Below are 15,002 nucleotides of genomic sequence, written 5' to 3' on the forward strand. Positions count from 1 at the left end.
TTCAACATTTATAGGATTACCTGAGATATAATGTTTGATTCTTTGGCCGTTCACCACTCTCGGATATGTGCCTTCGAAGTTGTTGATTTTTATGGCACCGGAACGATAGACCTCCTCGATGACGTAAGGACCTTCCCATTTAGAGAGAAGTTTGCCTGCAAAAATATTAAACGAGAGTTGTATAGCAATACATAATCACCTAAATTAAACTCACGTTTTTGTATCCTTTTATCATGCCATCTTTTAACTTTTTCTTTAAACAGCTTGGCATTTTCATAGGACTGGGTTCTCCATTCATCAAGTGAGCTAATGTCAAAAAGCCTCTTCTCACCGGCAAGTTTGAAATCATAATTGAGCTCTTTAATGGCCCAATATGCCTTATGTTCTAATTCAAGAGGTAAGTGATATGCTTTTCCATAAACCATTTTATACGGAGACATACCCATATGATCTTTATATGCAGTTCTATAAGCCCATAATGCATCATCAAGTTTTTTGGACGAATTCTTTCTAGACCTAATAACAGTCTTTTGCAAAATTAATTTGAGCTCCCTGTTACTCAATTCTACTTGACCACTAGACTGTGGATGATATGGAGATGCAATTCTATGATTAACATCATACTTAGCAAGCATTTTACGAAAGGCACCATGAATGAAATGTGAACCATCATCAGTCATTAAATATCTAGGGACTCCAAACCTCGGAAAAATAACTTCTTTAAGCATCTTAATAGAGGTGTTATGATCAGCACTACTAGTTGGAATAGCTTCTACCCACTTAGTAACGTAATCAACAGCAACTAAAATATGTATATACCCATTAGAGGAAGGAAAAGGTCCCATATAATCAAAGCCCTAAACATCAAATGGTTCAATAATGAGTGAATAATTCATAGGCATTTCTTGATGTCTACTAATATTACCAATTCTTTGACATTCATCACAAGATAAGATAAACTTACGACATCCTTGAAGAGAGTAGGCCAATAAAAACCGGATTGCAATACCTTATGTGCAGTTCTATCTCCAGCATGGTGTCCTCTATAAGCTTCGGAGTGACACTTGCGTAGGATCTGTTCTTGTTCATGCTTGGGTATACAACATCTAATAACACCATCTACTTCTTCTTTATAAAGGTGTGGGTCATCCCAGAAGTAATGTCTTAAATCATAGAAAACCTTTTTCTTTTGCTGGTATGTGAAACTAGGTGGTATAAATTTAGCAACAATGTAATTAGCATAATCAGCATACCATGGAGTAGTACGAGAAGCATTTATGACATTTATTTGTTCATCAGGAAAGCTATCATCAATAGGTAGTGGGTCATCAAGAATCTAACCTAGACAAGTTGTCAGCAATGGGATTCTCAGCTCCCTTTCTATCAATAATATGCAAATCAAATTCTTGTAGCGGGAGAACCCATCTAATAAGTCTAGGTTTAGCATCTTTCTTTTCCATAAGATATTTAATAGCAGCATGATCAGTGTGAATAGTTACTTTAGAATCAACAATATAAGGTCTGAACTTATCACAAGCAAATACAACTGCTAAGAATTCCTTTTCAGTAGTAGCATAATTTCTCTGGGCATTGTCTAGATTTTTACTAGCATATTGAATAACATTTAATTTTTTATCAACTCTTTGTCCTAGAACAACACCTATAGCATAGTCACTAGCATCACACATGATTTCAAAGGGTAAATTCCAATCAGGTGGCTGAACAATAGGTGTAGAAATCAAGGCTTTCTTAAGTATTTCAAATGCTTCTACACAATCATCATCAAACACAAAAGGAATATCTTTTTGTAATAGGTTAGTCAGAGGCCGGGAAATTTTTGAGAAGTCCTTAATGAACCTCCAATAAAAACCGGCATGACCAAGGAAACTTCTTATACCTTTGATGTCCTTGGCACACGGCATCTGTCGGTGTCAAAACCGGCGGATCTCGGGTAGGGGGTCCCGAACTGTGCGTCTAGGCCGATGGTAACAGAAGGCAGGGAACGCGATGTTTTACCCAGGTTCGGGCCCTCTTGATGGAGGTAAAACCCTACGTCCTGCTTGATTAATATTGATGATATGGGTAGTACAAGAGTAGATCTACCACGAGATCAAGGAGGCTAAACCCTAGAAGCTAGCCTATGGTATGATTGTTGTATATGAAGTTGATTGCCTACGGACTACAACCCTCCGGTTTATATAGACACCGGATAGGGTTAGGGTTACATAGAGTCAGTTACAATGGTGGGAGATCTTGAATATCCACATCGCCAAGCTTGCCTTCCACGCCAAGGAAAGTCCCATCTGGACACGGGACGAAGTCTTCAATCTTGTATCTTCATAGTCCAGGAGTCCGGCTGAAGGTATAGTCCGGCTACCCGAACACCCCCTAATCCAGGACTCCCTCAGTAGCCCCCAAACCAGGCTTCAATGACGACGAGTCCGGCGCGCAGATTGTTCGGCATTGCAAGGCGGGTTCTTCTCCAAATCTTGTGTACCTGTAGGAATAATGTCCAATTTTTGTAATGTAGTGCTCCTCGGCTTCCACGCCCAATAATGGCCGTCTTCCACGTGTCAAACGAATGCGAAAAGCCGGGGTCTCTTTACATCCACACCCCTAGCCGTATAAACGAGCCGCCTATTTAACAGGATGGGGATTTAGGTCCAAACCACATCTTCTCCTTTCCGTGAGTTATCACCAGAGCGCTTCCAGCAAAGGTCCATTCCAACATGACCAGCCGTCCCAGCTCCTCCCCTCGCCCCTCCGGTTCCAAACCCGGGGACTGGGAGAGTTGCACCATCCCGCATAGCGAGTTAGTGTCGCTTCAGGCCAAGGGATTTCTCCCTTAGGCATACATGTTCCCGGTCCGAGCCGGTCTCGCCACCTACAATGGCGGAAAACAAGCGGAGAGCACCCCCAATCCTTCTAAAGGAGAGCGGGTGTGCCTCGTCCCCTATCTAATAAGGGGACTGGGATTTCCAATTCATCCATTTCTCCGCGGGCTTCTCAAGTTCTACGGCCTCCAGCTGCACAATCTCACGCCCGCCTCCATATTGCATATTGCGGGTTTCGTCGCCCTTTGCGAGCTATTTTTAGGCGTTGAGGCTCATTTCGCGCTGTGGAAGAGGTTATTCTGCCTGGTGCCCCGTTCTCAAAAGCGGTCTATATACCAAGTGGGCGGAGCCAAAGTATGGCGCATCGCCGGGACCGGATACCTATCCGGAACCCCAAAGAAGGCGTCCGAGGACTGGCCTTCGGAATGGTTTTATATAGATGACATCCTGCTACCGGACCCTATCCGGGTCGGTCTCCCTGAGTTCAATAGTGCTCCATTGAAGAAACGCTTGAGCTGGCGTCCGCGGAGCTCCCAGAGAGAAAGCGACAGAGACGTCCTTTACCTTATGGGCCGGATAAGACTGTTGGCTCATTCCGGACTAACCATTATTGGAGTCATGGCCGCATGCATTATGTGGGGGGTGCAGCCGCTTCAATATAGAGGCCACCCCATGTGGGATTTCAACGGGGAGGATGACGCCACACATTACGGTCGTAAGGGGCCGGCCTCAGCCGCTTCCTTAGTAAAGATCTTATCCTCTTTGTACAAGGGAGAAAAGGAGGAATTCCTCCACGTCAACCCGCAGGCTGGATTCAGTATGTACGATCCTCCAAGTTGGGTAAGTGAACAATTGTGCTTGCCCGTTTGTTTTATACTCCCGTGGTTAGATAGGTAGTCTAACGACTTCAATGCAGGAACTGCGACAGGAGGTAAAGGATATAAGCAGCCGCCCTCCACAGCCCGAGGACCTAGAACGGTCCCTCAATCCGGACTCCGAAGAGGATCCAGACGTATCGGTGGAGCTTATCGACGGGGTGTTCCATCAGCTAAGCAAGGACAATACCTTGGTAGCCATTGCGGCGGATTACCCAGGGTTAATCCCGGCCTCCCAGGTGACAGAAACCGGGGTCTTATTCCCTTGAAAGAGATTCCACCCTCATGTAGCCCGGTGTTTCTGACGACAGCCATGTTTTGCAGGGGAGATTTCTGAGGCAGGAGGCCGAACCTGCAGCGGCTAGCCAACGAGGGGCCGCAGAGCCCCGTGGGGCAAAAAGGAATGAAGTCCGGACTGAGATGTCGGCGCAAAGGTATAGTGCACCCTCTGTTTCCCTGGAGTTATTCTGTCAGGGCATATTAACGTTCGTGCTATCTTCAGAACGAAGAGACCTCGTCGGACAACATCCGGAGAGGTTGCCAATCGCGCCTCCACCAGCCAGGCTCCAATGTCTGGCCAAGAAGCGGAGGCGAGCACAAGGCGCGCACCAGACGCTCCTCCGACAGAGGATGCGGACAGGCTGTCTGCCACAAATTCTGAAGTGGAGACTGCCATGAACCACAGGCATCGCCAGACAATTCTACGCGACGCTTGTTTCTCCCAAGAGGCTTTAGATGCCTTTAATTCGGGAGATGCGTACCTCCGTGCCGCTCAAAATGGTTTAGCCAGAGCCACGAAGCAGTATGTAAAAGACATACGGGTAAGAAAATTTTGGTTAAATATATATATGCCAGTAGCCCCCGAGACTTGAAGCAGTTAGAGCAACTGATTTAAGGATCACTTAATATGTAGCTTCTTACAGAGAAGAATGTCGTACTATCCCAGGAGCTGGAAAAGTGCAAGGCCCAACTAGAGGCCGCACTAGCCGCAGCAGGGGAGCCTAAAGAGACCCCCTCAGGTAAGATACACTTTGAAAGATTAGTATTGTGCGGTGTGGGTGCAACTCTGACAAATCATATTGCAAATGGCGCCGGACTCGATCCGGACAAGCAATAACTCTTACGCCGGCTAAAGGCCAGTGAGAGTATGTTGACAAAGGTGAGGCGAGAGAAGAATGACCTTCAGGATGCCAACACCAAGCTGGACGTCGAACTTAAAGATGTTCGTGGCCAGCTGTCGGACTCCACGAAGGAGAATCAGCGGCTTCGACGCGGCATTTTTAGTAAGTGCTTGAACGAACTTTGAAAAAAGAGTTCGGCGAGGAAGTCGACTAACAGAGTAATGTCTGTAGGTATGCTCACAGGTCGTCCTGTAGAGGAGATGCCCGGTTCTACGGGTGACCTTCTTCCCGAACTCTTGCAACTGCACGAGCGAATTCGGCAGGCAATGCGGGGTATGGCCCAAGCCTTATGGCCTGCCCAATCCGTGCCCGAGGGCCTTGGAGAGCTTGCGGAGAAGCTGAAGGGAGCTCGGCGGCGCTTCCGGTTATGGAAGATATCGGCCTACCGACAAGGCGCTAGGGAGGCCTGGGCCATGGTGAAGACCCGTTTTACGAAGTCTGACCCAAACCACATGGCCGAGGTCGGACCAGTGGGGCCTGACGGGAAGGAGATCCCTGTAAGCTTAGTATACGGCCAAGTAGAGTTGGCCTCGAAGTATTCCCAGCAGGACTGTAAATTAGACAGCCTGTTAGATGGTATAGAAGAGGAATACAATCAGTCGGAATGACTATGTAATTTTAAATGACATGTGTAATGCCTTCTAGCCGGATTGTAGATCGTTTGTCGTTGCCGACCTTTTCGCTTCAACCTCGGGACCTGACGGTTCGGAGTGTGTTCGAATACCATAGCGGTTATGTAAGAACCGGGGTATGCGTGGAGACCAGGCGTAGGGGTCATTAGTGCTTTATCAGACAAGTGCCCAACTAGTTATGTTATATTACATGGTTAGTAAGAAACATCTTCCAGAGAGAATAGTTCCGTTAGGGGTTCCTTTCGCTGGGAGGCATGCCCTAAAGTGCATGTCCGGACTGTGTGAAAAAACGCAGAAAAAAGCATCTGGGGGCGCATAAAATGGGTAAAAAGATCATCTTTTATTTCACCGACCGAATATTCCCTTAAGAATGCTAGCTTTCGGCTTCACCCAGTCTGAGGTACACATCCGGCTGACCCGGCAGTAACAATTGCAGAGGTGCTCCCTTTACCACCTAGCCGAACAATCGAGAACGTAGGGGTAAGCACAGGAGCCATGCAACCCAGCTTGGCCAAAACTTAAGTCATATCGATGCATATAATGGTGAAGAAAAAGGTACATGCAGAAGTTTGACGCATGTGTTGGGCGTGAAGCCCGTATAAATAAGCTTCTGTTAAAGAAGCCCCCAGGTTTAATGAGCGCGAGTGGCGCGTCACTGGATGAGCCTTTAAGGGCTATAAAAGAAAAGAGGGGAAGGGAGAAATGTAAGACAGAAAAATGCAAAAAATGGACAGAGGAAGGAGATGAACACAGAATCTGGCGCTAGGCGTAGAATCTTCGGAGACGGGTGGCGTTCCATGGGTTCGGCTCGAGTCGGTTATCCGACGCATCTCGTAGGCGGTACGCCCCACCAGTCAGGACTTGGTCGATTATGAATGGACCTTCCCACATGGGCTTGAGTTTGTCCTTTTTCTTATCCGGCAGGCGTAGAACTAGTTCGCCAACATTGTAATTTTTGGCCCGTACTTCTTTGCTTTGATATCTTCGGGCCTGCTGTTGATAAAATGCGGAACGGGCTTTTGCCACGTCACGCTCCTCCTCCATGGCGTCCAAGTTGTCCTGCCGATCGAGCTTGGCTTCTCTTTCTTCGTACATGCGCACTCTAGGTGAGTCATGAATTATGTCACAGGGCAGAACTGCCTCTGCGCCGTACACCATGAAAAATGGTGTGTATCCAGTGGTGCGATTTGGCGTGGTCCGCAGCCCCCATAGCACGGAGTCGAGCTCCTCTACCCAGTGCGTGTTAGAATCCTTGAGGGACCGCACCAGTCTGGGTTTAATGCCGCTCATGATAAGACCATTTGCGCGTTCGACCTGGTCGTTGGTTTGTGGGTGATAGACGGAAGCATATCGAGCTTGATGCCCATGTTTTTGCACCAGAGTTTTACCTCATCGGCGGTAAAGTTTGTACCGTTATCGGTTATGATCCTGTGGGGGACGCCATAACGGTGCACAACCCCGGATATGAAGTCTATCACAGGTCCGGATTCGGCCGTTTTAACAGGCTTGGCTTCTATCCATTTGGTGAACTTATCCACCATGACCAGTAAGTATTTTTTCCTATCGGTCCCGCCTTTAAGGGGTCCGACCATGTCAAGCCCCCAGACCGCAAAAGGCCAGGTGATGGGTATAGTTTGGAGTGCAGTGGGTGGCATATGGCTTTGGTTGGCGAAAAGTTGGCAACTAGCGCATCGTTGGACTAGGTCCTGAGCGTCTGCCCGGGCCGTCGGCCAATAAAAGCCTATACGGAAAGCCTTGCTAACAAGGGACCGAGCAGCGGCATGGTGACCACCGAGTCCGGCATGAATTTCAGCCAGAAGGTTCCGCCCTTCCTCTTCGGAGATGCACCTTTGAAGGACTCCGGTAGTGCTTTTCTTATAAATATCTCCCTCGTGGACTCTATAGGCTTTAGATCGCCGCACTATGCAGCAGGCCTCGTTTTGGTCCTCCGGGAGTTCCTGCCTAGTAAGGTAGGCTAGGAGTGGTTCTGTCCACGGGGCGATAACCGCCATTATTACGTGGGCTGAAGGTGTAATTTCATTGGCAGAGCCTCCAATTGTGTCAGATTGTTCGGCGTCGAGTGGTGTGGTTGGGTCCGGGCTGTTATTTGCGGGTTCCCCCTCCCATGCTACAGATGGTTTGAACAATCTTTCCAAAAAGATGTTGGGGGGGACTGCATCGCGTTTTGCTCCGATGCGTGCCAGGACGTCCGCTGCTTGATTGTTTTCTCGGGCTATATGGTGAAACTCCAGCCCTTCGAACATTTTTAGGACGGCGTTGCGGTAAGCTGCCATTTTTGGGTCCTTGGCGTCGAAGTCTCCATTTATTTGGGATATCGCAAGGTTTTAATCCCCGCGTACCTCTAGGCGCTGGATACCCATGGATACTGCTATCTGGAGACCATGTAGGAGGGCCTCATATTCGGCTGCATTGTTGGAATCCGTGTACATGATCTGGAGCACATATTGGACTGTGTCTCCTGTGGGGGACGTCAGGACGACGCCAGCCCCCAGTCCGGCCAACACTTTGGAGCCGTCGAAATGCATAATCCAGTTTGAATATGTGTTGTACTCTTTAGGGAGCTCGGCCTCCGTCCATTCTGCGACGAAGTCGGCCAAAACTTGCGATTTAATAGCTCGCCGTGGCTTATAGGTTATATCGAACGGGAGAAGCTCGATGGCCCATTTTGCAATCTGGCCCATTGCTTCGCGGTTGTTGATAATATCGTTGAGTGGTACTTCCGAGGCTACTGTTATGGAACACTCTTGAAAGTAGTGTCGTAGCTTCCGGGATGCCATGAATACCGCGTATGCAATATTTTGGTAATGCGGGTACCATGATTTGCATGGAGTGAGGACAGTGGACACGTAGTAGACCGGCCTTTGAAGGGGGAATTTGTGTCCATCCGTTTCCTGCTCGACAACGAGCACTGCGCTGACAACTTGATGTGTAGCTGCAATGTATAATAACATTGATTCACCGGTGTTCGGCGTGGCCAGGACTGGGTTTGTTGCCAATATGGCTTTTATTTCATCAAGTCCGTCCATGGCGGCATCCGTCCACTCGAAGTGTTCGGTGCGCCGAAGGAGGCGATAGAGGGGTAGTGCCTTTTCTCCCAAGCGGGAGATGAAGCGGCTTAAAGCCGCCACGCATCCGGTTAATTTTTGTATTTGTTTGAGGTCCTTTGGGACATCCAATTGTGACAAAGCTCGGATCTTGGATGGGTTTGCTTCAATTCCTCTACCGGATACAATGAAGCCCAAGAGCTTTTCGGCTGGAACGCCGAAGACGCATTTTTCTGGGTTGAGCTTGATGTCATATTGTCGGAGGTTATCGAATGTAAGCCTCAAGTCGTTTACTAGGGATTCGACATGTCTTGATTTGATGACCACATCATCCACATACGCCTCCACTGTTTTGCCGATCTGGTTTGCCAGACATGTCTGGATCAAGCGCTGATATGTTGCGCCGATGTTTTTCAGCCCGAAGGGCATTGTGTTGATGCAGAATGGGCCGTATGGTGTGATGAATGCTGTTGCAGCTTGGTCTGATTCTGCCATCTTGATTTGATGGTAACCGGAGTATGCATCGAGGAAACACAACAAATCGTGTCCTGCGGTGGCATTTATAATTTGATTGATGCGGGGGAGGGGGAAGGGATCCTTTGGGCAAGCCTTGTTAAGGTCTTTAAAATCGACACACACGCGCCAGGATTTGTCCTTCTTTGGTACCATCACCAGGTTTGCTAGCCAGTCCGGATGTTTTATGTCTCTGATGAATCCGGCCTCCAATAGCTTGGCTAGCTCCTCTCCCATAGCCTGTCTCTTGGGTTCGGAAAAACGCCGAAGGGCTTGTTTGACAGGTTTAAATCCTTTTAGGATATTTAAGCTGTGTTCGGCAGCCTGCATGGGATCCCTGGCATGTCTGAAGGGTGCCAGGTGAAGATGTCCCAGTTCTCTCGTAGGAACTCTCGCAGTGCGGCGTCTGCATCAGGGTTCAGTCGTGCCCCGATTGAAGCTGTTTTATTGGGGTCCGTTGGATGGACCTGGAATTTGACTATTTCGTTGGCTGGCTTGAAGGATGTGGATTTGGATCTCTTATCGAGTATCACATCATCCCTGTTAACCGTGGAGCGCAGCGCAGTCAGTTCCTCGGCTGCTAAGGCTTCGGATAGCGCCTCAAGGGCTAATGCGGCCGTCTTGTTTTCGGCGCGGAGTGCTATGTCCGGATCAGTAGCTAGAGTGATAATTCCATTCGGCCCGGGCATCTTAAGCTTCATGTACCCGTAATGGGGTATTGCTTGGAAGATTGTGAATGCTTCCTGCCCTAGTAGCGCGATATCCACTCTTAAATGGGGCCACATGAAACGTGACTTCTTCGGACCTGTAATTATCCGGTGTGCCGAACACCACATCTAGTGTGATTTTTCCTGTGCAGCACGCTTCCCGACTGGGGATTATTCCTCTAAAGGTTGTGCTGCTTCACTCGACGCGGTTCCAGTCAATTTCCATTTTTTAAAGAGTTTCCTCATAAATGAGGTTCAGTCCGCTGCCTCCATCCATGAGCACCTTGGTGAGGCAAAAGCCGTCCACTATGGGACTGAGGACCAATGCGGCTGGTGCTCGGGCTGTTCGGAATCTAGGTTCATCACTTGCGTTGAAGGTAATGGCAGTGTCACTCCATGGATTTATTGTTGCAACTTGATAGACTTTGGCGAGGCTGCGGAGTGTTCTTTTTCGCACATTGTTTGATGCGAAAGTCTCGAAGACTGTGAGAACGGTACTGGTGTCCTTGGGCTGGCTTTCTGCGGCCTCCAGAATTAAGAGGTCCTCGCCGATTTTGGCCACCTGCCGGAGTATCCAACATGCTCTAAGGCTGTGAGTTGGTGTGGCATCCTCTGTACTGTGAAATCTACAGGGTCCATCAAGCCAACTTTCCAGTACGGTTTCATGCCCTGTAGAGGGTTTTGGCTTTTTGGTGTTTATTTCGGGTGTCCTGTGATGATGCACCCTCTTAGTTCGGACGGGATTACTATTCAAGGCCGGATTATCCCAAAAATTTATTTCGGTTTTCCAGGCGCTTTCCATCGCACAGTATTTTTGTACTATGGATGCCAAGTCAGCGAAGCATGTGATATCACGACGACTTACGGCGTTAAGGATTCCCTTGTCCGTGCAATTACTGCAAAAAATTGAGATTGCGTCTTCCTCGCGGCAATCCTTTATCCTGTTCATAACCAGGAGGAATCTGGCCCAGTAATGATGTACTATTTCCTCGGGCCTCTGCCTGATTTGGGAGAGATCGCTTATGATTGGGTGGGCGGGTGTCGTTGAATTTGAAACCTCACCCAATCCAAGATTCGGAGGCCGAAGAGTTTCCGAACTCTGAAGTTCGGATTCTTGGATGTTGTCCAGTGAATCTGGCCCGTTGCCTGATCCTAAGCTCAGGTCTTGAGTTATATCTCCCCCTCCGAGGGTATCCGGCTTGGAGGGGTCGGGAATTCGGACGTAGCTAGTCCTTAAAATAGATGAAGGGTCTCCGCACAGCGTCTCTATGACGGCAACGTGGTGGGTGACCTGGGGAGAGTTAATTTCTCTTAGATCGGGTTTAAGCCCAACCTGGTCGTAATCAATAGCAACCCCCAGGGCAGCGATGTGATCCAAGAGCTCGTTTACGGAAGAGAGCTCCATTGGATCTAGCTGCTCGATGAGCTCCGAGCTGACGTGTAGGTTGCTTTTGATGACCCGAGAGGTCACCGTCGGCGCAACAGCCGAACAGGCGGTCATGAGGAAACCACCTAGCCGGAGGGTTTGGCCAATAGCCAAGGCTCCCTTAGCAACGGCGCTGTCTTTAAAGACGGGAGGAGGCATCCTTCCTGATTGTGACGGCACAGAGGAACTCTCAATGAAAGCCCCAATGTCGGTGTCAAAACCAGCGGATCTCGGCTAGGGGGTCCCGAACTATGCGTCTAGGCCGGATGGTAACAGGAGGCAGGGAACACGATGTTTTACCTAGGTTCGGGCCCTCTTGATGGAGGTAAAACCCTACGTCCTGCTTGATTAATATTGATGATATGGGTAGTACAAGAGTAGATCTACCACGAGATCAAGGAGGCTAAACCCTAGAAGCTAGCCTATGGTATGATTGTTGTATATGAAGTTGATTGCCTACGGACTACAACCCTCCGGTTTATATAGACACCGGATAGGGTTAGGGTTACATAGAGTCGGTTACAATGGTGGGAGATCTTGAATATCTGCATCGCCAAGCTTGCCTTCCACGCCAAGGAAAGTACCATCCGGACACGGGACGAAGTCTTCAATCTTGTATCTTCATAGTCCAGGAGTCCGGCTGAAGGTATAGTCCGGCTACCCGAACACCCCCTAATCTAGGACTCCCTCAGCATCTTTTCAATACCATCAACTTTAGCTTTGTCAACTTCAATACCTCTTTCAGAAATTTTATGCATGCTACGTCCATTTTGCATCATGCTTTTATATCGATATTTATTCATTATGGGCTGTTATTACACATTATGTCACTATACTTATGCCTATTCTCTCTTATTTTATAAGGTTTACATAAAGAGGGAGAATGCCAGCAGCTGGGGTTCTGGGCTGGAAAAGAAGCAAATATTAGAGACCTATTCTGCACAGCTCCAAAAGACCTGAAACTTCACGGAAGTCATTTTCAGAATATATAAAAAATACTGAGCGCAAGAAGTTCCGGAGGGGGGCCACACCCTGCCCACGAGGGTGGGGGCGCGCCCTACCCCCTGGGCGTGCCCCCTGCCTCATGGGCCCCCTGGTGGCCCTCCGATGCCCATCTTCTGCTATATGGAGTCTTTCGTTGAGGAAAAAATCATAAGCAAGCTTTCGGGACAAGACTCCGCCACCACGAGGCGGAAACTTGGCGGAACCAATCTAGGGCTCTGGCGAAGCTGTTCTGCCAGGGAAAGTTCCCCCCGGGAGGGGGAAATCATCGCCATCGTCATCACCAATGATCCTCTCATCGGGAGGGGGTCAATCTCCATCAACATCTTCACCAGCACCATCTCCTCTCAAACCCTAGTTCATCTCTTGTACCCAATTTTTGTCTCTAAGTCCGGGATTGGTACCTGTGGGTTGCTAGTAGTGTTAATTACTCCTTGTAGTTGATGCTAGTTGGTTTATTTGGTGGAAGATCTTATGTTCAGATCCTATATGCATATTAATACCCCTCTGATTATGAACATGAATATGCTTTGTGAGTAGTTACGTTTGTTCCCGAGGACATGGGAGAAGTCTTGCTATTAGTAGTCATGTGAATTTGGTATTCGTTCGATATTTTGATGAGATGTATGTTGTCTCTCCTCTAGTGGTGTTATGTGAACGTAGACTACATGACACTTCACCATTATTTGGGCCTAGAGGAAGGCATTGGGAAGTAATAAGTAGATGATGGGTTGCTAGAGTGACAGAAGCTTAAACCCTAGTTTATGCGTTGCTTCGTAAGGGGCTGATTTTGATCCATATGTTTCATGCTATGGTTAGGTTTACCTTAATACTTTTGTTGTAGTTGCGGATGCTTGCAATAGAGGTTAATCATAAGTGGGATGCTTGTCCAAGTAAGGGCAGTACCCAAGCACCGGTCCACCCACATACCAAATTATCAAACGCGAATCATATGATCGTGATGAAACCTAGCTTGACGATAATTCCCATGTGTGCTCGGGAGCTCTTTTCTCTATATAAGAATTTGTCCAGGCTTGTCCTTTGCTACAAAAAGGATTGGGACACCTTGCTGCACTTTATTTACTTTTGCTACTTGTTGCTCGTTACCAATTATCTTATCACAAAACTATCGGTTACCTATACTTTCAGTGCTTGCAGAGAATACCTTGCTGAAAACCGCTTATCATTTCCTTCTGCTCCTCGTTGGGTTCAACACTCTTACTTATCGAAAGGACTACGATAAATCCCCTATACTTGTGGGTCATCAAGACTCTTTTCTAGCGCCGTTGTTGAGGAGTGAAGCGCCTTTGGTAGGTGGAACTTGGTAAGGAAAAATTTATATAGTGTGCTGAAATTCACTGTCACTTGTTACTATGGAAAGTAATCCTCTGAGGGGCATGTTCGGGGTATCTTCACCCCGACCAGTAGAGCAAATAGTTTCTCCTCAACCTACTGAACCTACTGAAAATGAAAATGTCTACTTTGAGATTCCTTCGGGTATGATAGAAAAACTGCTAGCTAAACCTTTTGCAGGAGATGGAACATTACATCCTAATGAGCACTTAATATATGTGGATGAAGTTTGTGGATTATTTAAGCTTGCAGGTGTGCCCGGTGATGTTATCAAGAAGAAGGTCTTCCCTTTATCTTTGAAGGGAGATGCATTGACATGGTATAGGCTATGTGATGATATGGGATCATGGAACTAGAAACAATTGAAATTGGAATTTCATCAGAAGTTTTATCCTATGCATCTTGTTCATCGTGATCGCAATTATATATATAGTTTTTGGCCTCACGAAGGAGAAAGCATCGCTCAATCTTGGGGGAGGCTTAAGTCAATGTTATATTCATGCCCCAATCATGAGCTCTCAAGAGAAATGATTATTCAAAAAATTTATGCTCGGCTTTCTGATAACAATCACACCATGCTCGATACTTCTTGTGCTGGCTCTTTTATGATGAAGGCTATTGAATTCAAATGGGATTTGTTGGAAAGAATTAAACGCAACTCCGAAGATTGGGACCTCGACGAAGGTAAGAAGTCAGGTATGACACCTAAGTTTGATTGTGTTAAATCTTTTATGGATACCGATGTTTTCCGTAAATTTAGCACTAAATATGGACTTGACTCTGAAATAGTAGCTTCTTTCTGTGAATCTTTTGCTACTCATGTTGATCTCCCTAGGGAGAAGTGGTTTAAATATCATCCTCCCATAGAAGTAAAAGTAGATGCACCTATTAAAGTTGAAGAAAAGACTGTCACTTATATGATCCTATTGTTCCTACTGCTTATGTTGAGAAACCACCTTTTCCTGTTAGGATAAAAGAGCATGCTAAAGCTTCAACTGTGGTTCGTAAAAGCAATATTAGAACCTATACACCTCCTGAGCAAGTTAAAGTTGAACCTAATATTGCTATTATTAAAGATCTCTTGTCTGATAATATTGATGGGCATGTTATTCACTTCTGTGATGAGACTGCTAGAATTGCTAAACCTTGTGCTAAAAATAAACATAGACCTGTGGTAGGCATGCCTGTTATTTTTGTTAAAATAGGAGATCATTGTAATCATGGCTGGTGTGATATGGGTGCTAGTGCTAGTGCAATACCTATTGACTTATACAAAGAAATTATGCATGATATTGCACCTGCTGAGTTAGAAGATATTGATGTCACAATTAAACTTCCCAATAGAGATACTATTTCACCAATTGGAATTGTTAGAGATGTTGAAGTCTTGTGTGGGAAAACTAAATATCATGCT

Source organism: Triticum dicoccoides, chromosome 5A, assembly GCF_002162155.2.
Source record: "Triticum dicoccoides isolate Atlit2015 ecotype Zavitan chromosome 5A, WEW_v2.0, whole genome shotgun sequence".
Taxonomy (NCBI): Eukaryota; Viridiplantae; Streptophyta; class Magnoliopsida; order Poales; family Poaceae; genus Triticum; species Triticum dicoccoides.